The sequence below is a fragment of the Emydura macquarii genome, unplaced genomic scaffold (genome assembly GCF_026122565.2).
Source record: "Emydura macquarii macquarii isolate MOO-44397 ecotype Brisbane River unplaced genomic scaffold, CSIRO-AGI_Emac_v2 contig_629, whole genome shotgun sequence".
In the NCBI taxonomy this organism is placed as follows: Eukaryota; Metazoa; Chordata; order Testudines; family Chelidae; genus Emydura; species Emydura macquarii.
In genome coordinates this window covers 3905767-3911780 of record NW_027130766.1, presented here as the reverse complement: position 1 = coordinate 3911780, position 6014 = coordinate 3905767, and positions in this window count along the sequence as shown.

The following is a 6014-nucleotide window of genomic DNA, read 5'->3' as shown; positions in this document are numbered from 1 at the left end:
CTCCATAGATCTCACCTGCTGCAGAGGACCACTCCCCCCTTCATCCCCCAACAGGTGCTGTCAATCATCCACACCCAAATACATCTGTGGTCTGGTTTTGTGATGCAGGCAAATACCCAGGAAGATGGGAGCCCTTCAGCCAGGAAGACCTTTTAAATCCTGAAATACGGTCCCTGCTCCCCAGGGGGGGCAGAAAACATTCAGGGTCAATCACAACAGGCCATAGATATCCCGTCGTAACAGGCGCGTCCTCCCTCCCTTCCCCCTGCGGGGGAAATCCAGGGACAAAAACTATGCTACAATCTGCAACAACACTGTATATTTGCAGAGCCTGTGTTGGCGTTTCCACTGGAAGGATAATAGATGGAGGGCTGCCAGGAACGCATGCCATCCAACCTTCCCCGATAAACAGGACTGGCTGTTCAGACTCACTTACCGAAACCATCTGTGCGGAGAGCCAGTCGAACAGCAGTCGAGGCCGGGTTCTCTGCGCACGCTGCGCAGGGGCAAGCGGAGAGATCATCGCCGGGGTCTGGTGGCCGAACAGCTTCTCTATAAGCAGGAGACGAGGCCCCAGCACGAAGCACTACAGGGACCTGGGGAGAATGAAAAGGAGTGATATTGACCAGTTCCTGCCAGGATGTGGTGCCTAAGGAAAGAGGATAGGTGGGCGATGTAGGCCAATCTGTACCCCCGCCAGCAGGTAGCACTACCCGGACCCAGAGGGAAAGCGAATGGGTGATACACACCAACTCCTAGCCCCCCCTGTCAGCAGGGGTCACCGCACGGGATGGGATACACAAGAGGCAAACTAGTGCCTCCTTCAGCCAGGCGGGGCACAGGACAGAATAAAACAATGACGCCAGCGACAGCTCGTCTGCCAGCCCCACTGGAATAAGGCTGGAGCAAGGTGTCAGGCTCATCTGGAGGAGACAGGTGAATTCGGTGTAAAGACAGGACTATAAACACCCCGCAGTGGAGAGTGGAGTTCACACCTCCCAGTTACTGTTTCAGGCTCTCTGCAGACCCAGACAGACAGTCCCACGTCAGTGACGCTCAGCTCATATGCGGAAGGTGATTTCAGCAGGTTAGAGGGTTTTTCCTTTTTTCTTTTAAGGAAAGCTGAGATTCTGAACAAGGTCAAGGCACCATGTCACGTGGATCCAGCCCAGCGACTGGGTGCTTGCTACGGCTGAATTAGGAGGTCGAGTTTAAAAGTAGTCACACCCCAGCATGGATCAGAGCAATCCTCAGACACTCCTGTTGCTGAACTGGTGGCTCTGGCTGAGGAGATAAAATGGGCAGAGTCGACAGATGAAATGCACAGATTGGACAGCTCGGCACAAACAACCTTCCCCTCACAGGGGTTGGAGCAGAACCCAGGAATCCTGGCTCCCAGTCACCTGTTCAGGCTGCTGTGCGCTCCCTCGACGTCTAAACTGGTCTGGCAAAATCCGCTCCCAATGTAACTCCGTTGCAGTCACTGGAGTCGCACCAAGGACACACCTGGTCCTTTGCTGCTCCCTCGCATTATTCCTTCCCACTTGACCTGCCCCACTGCAGTTTCAGTGACATAGAGGATCCCTCTTAACTTCCTGTCCCCACCTCACTGCCGCATCCCACCCCAGAGATGGCCGCACATCAGCACTGGGCGCAGCTCTCGCTGCATGCCCTGGGCAGGCTGAATTCTCTGAAATCAGCAGATATACTCCGGCGTCAAGGGGGTGGGGTAGGGAATGAAGCGCGAGCCCCGCTGTTTGCAAACCAGCTTGTCGAGAGCCCGGGGGACGTTCGGATGAAAGGGCTTCACTAAACGGCCGCCGTTATGAATTATTAATCTTCATTATTAATAGGCACGACAGTTCCATTGCCACAGCAAACCCCGCGGGAGGGGGGAGGGATTGCTTTTCCACTCGCTGGTCCCCTCCCAGCCCAGCCCCATCCTTTCTCCCCACTACCCCATGGGGCTCAAACCATTTCCAGATCAGCCCCCCCAATGCCCACACACTCCCTGCCACAGGCCCCTTCCAGGAATTTGCTTTGCTTTCCAACTATTTAAATGGCCCGGTGGTTTTGCTAGCGCTGCAGTCACTCTGGATTCTGCTCTCCGGGCAGGCTTACTCTTGCTTTGACATGAAGACAGCTCCATTGACACATGGAAACAGCTTCCCTCATAGCCAGCTGGTGTACAGGTATTGCACTGGCCCTCATGTCAGCATCCAGCACAAGGGGCATTGGGGACCTGGCCAGAACGCATAGCACTATGGCTATGCTCTGCTTCCCAGAGGATCATGGGGTACCCAGCACAGATTTACAGCAGCCTAGGGGCTGCTCTAATTTACAGCAGGGTCCTGCATGGCCCTCCCCAGATGAAGGGAGCACTCACAGGCTTTAAGCTGTCTTCCCACCCCAGCCCTGTCCTGGAGTCATCATGAGTCAGGGTCTTTGACTTCAATGGCGCCATTTGCAACTGATGCCGGTGGGAGATCAGAATTGAGCCCCCTGGTCCAGGTTTGCCAGAGATCAGTACATTACGGATCACTTGAGAAAATCACAGGCCCAGCTACGGGTGCTGAGCCCCCAGGGAACGTGTGTGAGGTTGCTTTCTTCCCCGATCCCTCCTTCCGAGCCCTTCCTGCCCAGGAAGCCGATTTCTCGCTCTCACCACCCCCTTCCCAGTCGCACTCACGGGGGCTCCCTCTCAGCCACCTACAATCTAGCTCCCAACATCTATATTTAGCCTCCATTTTTCTCTCTCTAAAAGCCCTATAAATACATCTTGTGGAGCTCAGGCACACCAGCGCGGGGAAGGGCTGGAGGGAGCTGAGGCTGAACGGCATTTGCTGAGTCTGCAGCCTGAGCGGTCGGCCGAGCTGCTCACTGCAGCATCATTTCAAAAGCCCTAAAGCCACGAGGGGGTTGCACGTGATGGTGTTGGCTAGTGGTTAGACCAGGAGTCAGGGCAGCAGGACTGCTGGGTTCCAATCCCTGCCTTGCCACATTGCAGGGTTAATGAATGGTTCCACTAGGAGAGCCAGGACTCCTGGGTTCTGATCCTACCTCGGAGGGAGGGAGCTCACCTAGCACAGTGATGAGGACAGTGTAAATAGCCAGACACCTGGGAATCTGGATTTCTGGACCCCATTCCCAGTGTGAAGGGGGAGCGTAATCTAGTGGTTAGGGCAGGGGCCTGGGTGCCAGCACTCCTGGGTTATGCTCTTGGTTCTGCCGCTGACTCACTGGGGCAGGTCACTTAACATCAACAGCAGCACAAAGCAACCCCTAGACAGCAGCCTGGGGCAGGGAATGAAGAATAGCACATCCAGTTGAGGGTGCAGGGCAAATTTGGGGAGGCAGAACATAAGCGAGCGAACGTGCCTTGAAATAATGGGCTAAAACCTGGGAAGCAGCGCGATCTAAGGGTCAGAGCCGGGGTTTGGAAGTCAGGACTCTTGGGTTCTCTGCCTGGCTCTGGGAAGGAAGCGGAGTCTCATGGTTAGAGCAGGGAGGAACTGCGACTCATGGGATACGGCCTTGTCTGTGCCACTGAATGATTCACTGGTGGCCTGAGGGAAAACCACTTACCTTGTTGTGCTGCGGAAATGGGTATCGGATAGAAGTGCCTCTGCCGGGCCTTGGGCGCCTTAATTCGTTAATGGGCTGAAACGGCCAGGAGCACCCAGTGAGAGACGCGCTGAGCGAGTGTGAGAGCTCGATTTCCCGCACGCTGGGTATCGGGGTGCTCCAGAAAGGCACAAGGGGATATTCACGCACACAGATACGCCCACGCCTGCACGGCGATACACGTAGATATACACGTTCGTGGACACACACACACACTTGTGCACACTCAGGATCACACCTCCACGTGCGCACGCACACGCACACACGTGCTCGTGCGCCGCTCTCGCCCGTGCCCTGGAAACGTGCGGGCCAGATTCCAGCTGACAGTGATTTGTGGAGCAGGCACCGCCCTGGGAGCCAGGGCTCTGTAACGGGAGCAGGGCCGGAGCCGACGTGAGCGGCTGCCCCCGGGGAGCCCCGTGAAGGAGCAGAGCAAGGATCTTAACGGGGACAAATGAGGCTGCTGGCTTCACTCCCGGCAGCAGACCCCCACCCCCCACGAAACCCCCTCCCGCTCAGCCATCCCCCAACTGATCTCAGCCTCCCTCTGCTCAGACCCCCTCCCCCCAGCCACCCCACTAGCTCAGATGTCCCATCCCCCCCTCCCTAGCTCAGCTCACCCCCCCCCCAGCCCATGCCCCCACCAGGCCAGGCACCCCCTCCTCCCTATGTCCAGCCCCCGCAGCTCAGACTCCCCCTACGGCCACCCCACTAGCTCAGACCCTCCTGGGGATACCCCCCAAACTCAGCCTCCCTCCCTGCACCCCTAAGAGATGGGGCGAAGGGGAGCCAGGTGAGAAGCTCTGGCAGCAGCTGGGCTAGGCGGTAGTACCCCCTGGTGGCCGCCTGCCTGCACTGCGCCCACCCCCAGCAGTGCAACATCCCCCCCCCCCCCCGCGAGCCCGTGGGCCCTTTCCCATGCTGGATGCCCCCCCCCCCCCCACGCGATGCCCTCCATCCTGCACGATGGGAGCCTCGCCCCCAGCTCCAGAGCGGAGGGAGCAGGATCGGGGCCCCCCAGTTAGGGATAAGCCCCTCCCCCTTCCCTAACTGGGACGTAGCTGGGGAAGCCGGAGGTCCAGCAGGCGGGGTGCCCCGAGTTGGCAGGGAGGGGGTTAAAGGATCCCCCCATCCCTTTGCGAGGAGGTGGCATGCGTCGCAGCAGCCTCCTTGCTTTGGATGCCCGTGTCCCAGCATGGGCACAGGAGGGGGCCGGAGCTGACAGCCCTGGAGGGGGGGGGGGCACGGCCATGAGATGGCCCAGACCCATCCTTCCCCCCCCCAATCTCTTGCTCTTCCTCTAAAGGTGTGGTGGGACCTCTCGGGTGCGCTGGATCTGCACGAGGCCACCCAGGAGGCCCCCGGCAGAGCTGGCAAGTGAACACGGTTCTCCTGCGTCCCAGGCCAGGGTCCACCCCACTAGCCCGTCTCTCTGCCCCCAGGCAGGGCATGCGGCAGAGATTCCACCTTAAACTAGCGGAGGAAACTCGCTGCCCTAAATATAGAAGCCACGGGCACACAGGCTTGGAGGCCTTGATGGAGAGGGAGGGGGTGGCTGGTTAGGGGAAGCCGGGTGGGAGGTAATTTACCAACGGTCCCTGCTCTCTGCAGGCAAAAAGCAGCTCATGCAGCCCTCTGCTGCTGAGGGGGTGTCTGTCCCACTTCTGTGGGGGTCTCTCTACCCCTGGTTCTTCCACCCCAGATTCCAGGGTCTCCCCGAGCGCACGCATCCAGCACCCGCGTCATCACATTCACCCTCTTGCTTCCAAATCAACAGAGTGACGGTTTTCCCTTCTGGAGATAAAAATGCTACAGAATCAGGCCCAACATCTGTGCTGGGTGCAGGGGTCCCACTCAGCTCTATCTTGCAGGGCATGGGGCAGGGAAGGAGGAAAGCCGGGCCCGGGTGGAACGGGTGAGCATTTCATTGTGTAATTGGAGCAATGGGCGCTGCCCCTTCGAGAATAGGATCGGAGCACCCGGAGCGGGGTCTGTGGGCAGAACGGGCCGGGGCGTGGGGGGATCTGGAGGACTCAGCTCCCAGTGACGTTAAACCAAGTGAACATTAGTGAAACCCAGGCCTGGCCGGTGAAGGTGTCGCGCAAACCCGGGGGGGCCGAATCCTTGAGATGCTCCACTGATTTCAGGATGTCCAGGAGCAAGACCCTGCTCAGCATGAGTCAGGCACTGAGACCTGATCCGAGGGAATGGGTTAGAACCAGTGTGAACGCCCGCCCTGTGGGAACTGGCCTCTGGCTCGCTCCATGGAGACCACAAGCCCAATGTGGATGTCAGCCGGTGCCCGGGAGGCACCAGACCCACCCTCAGAGCTTTCCAGTGGCTCCTCTTCAGCCCGGCTTTATCCGACAGGACAAAGCCAAGCCAACGGG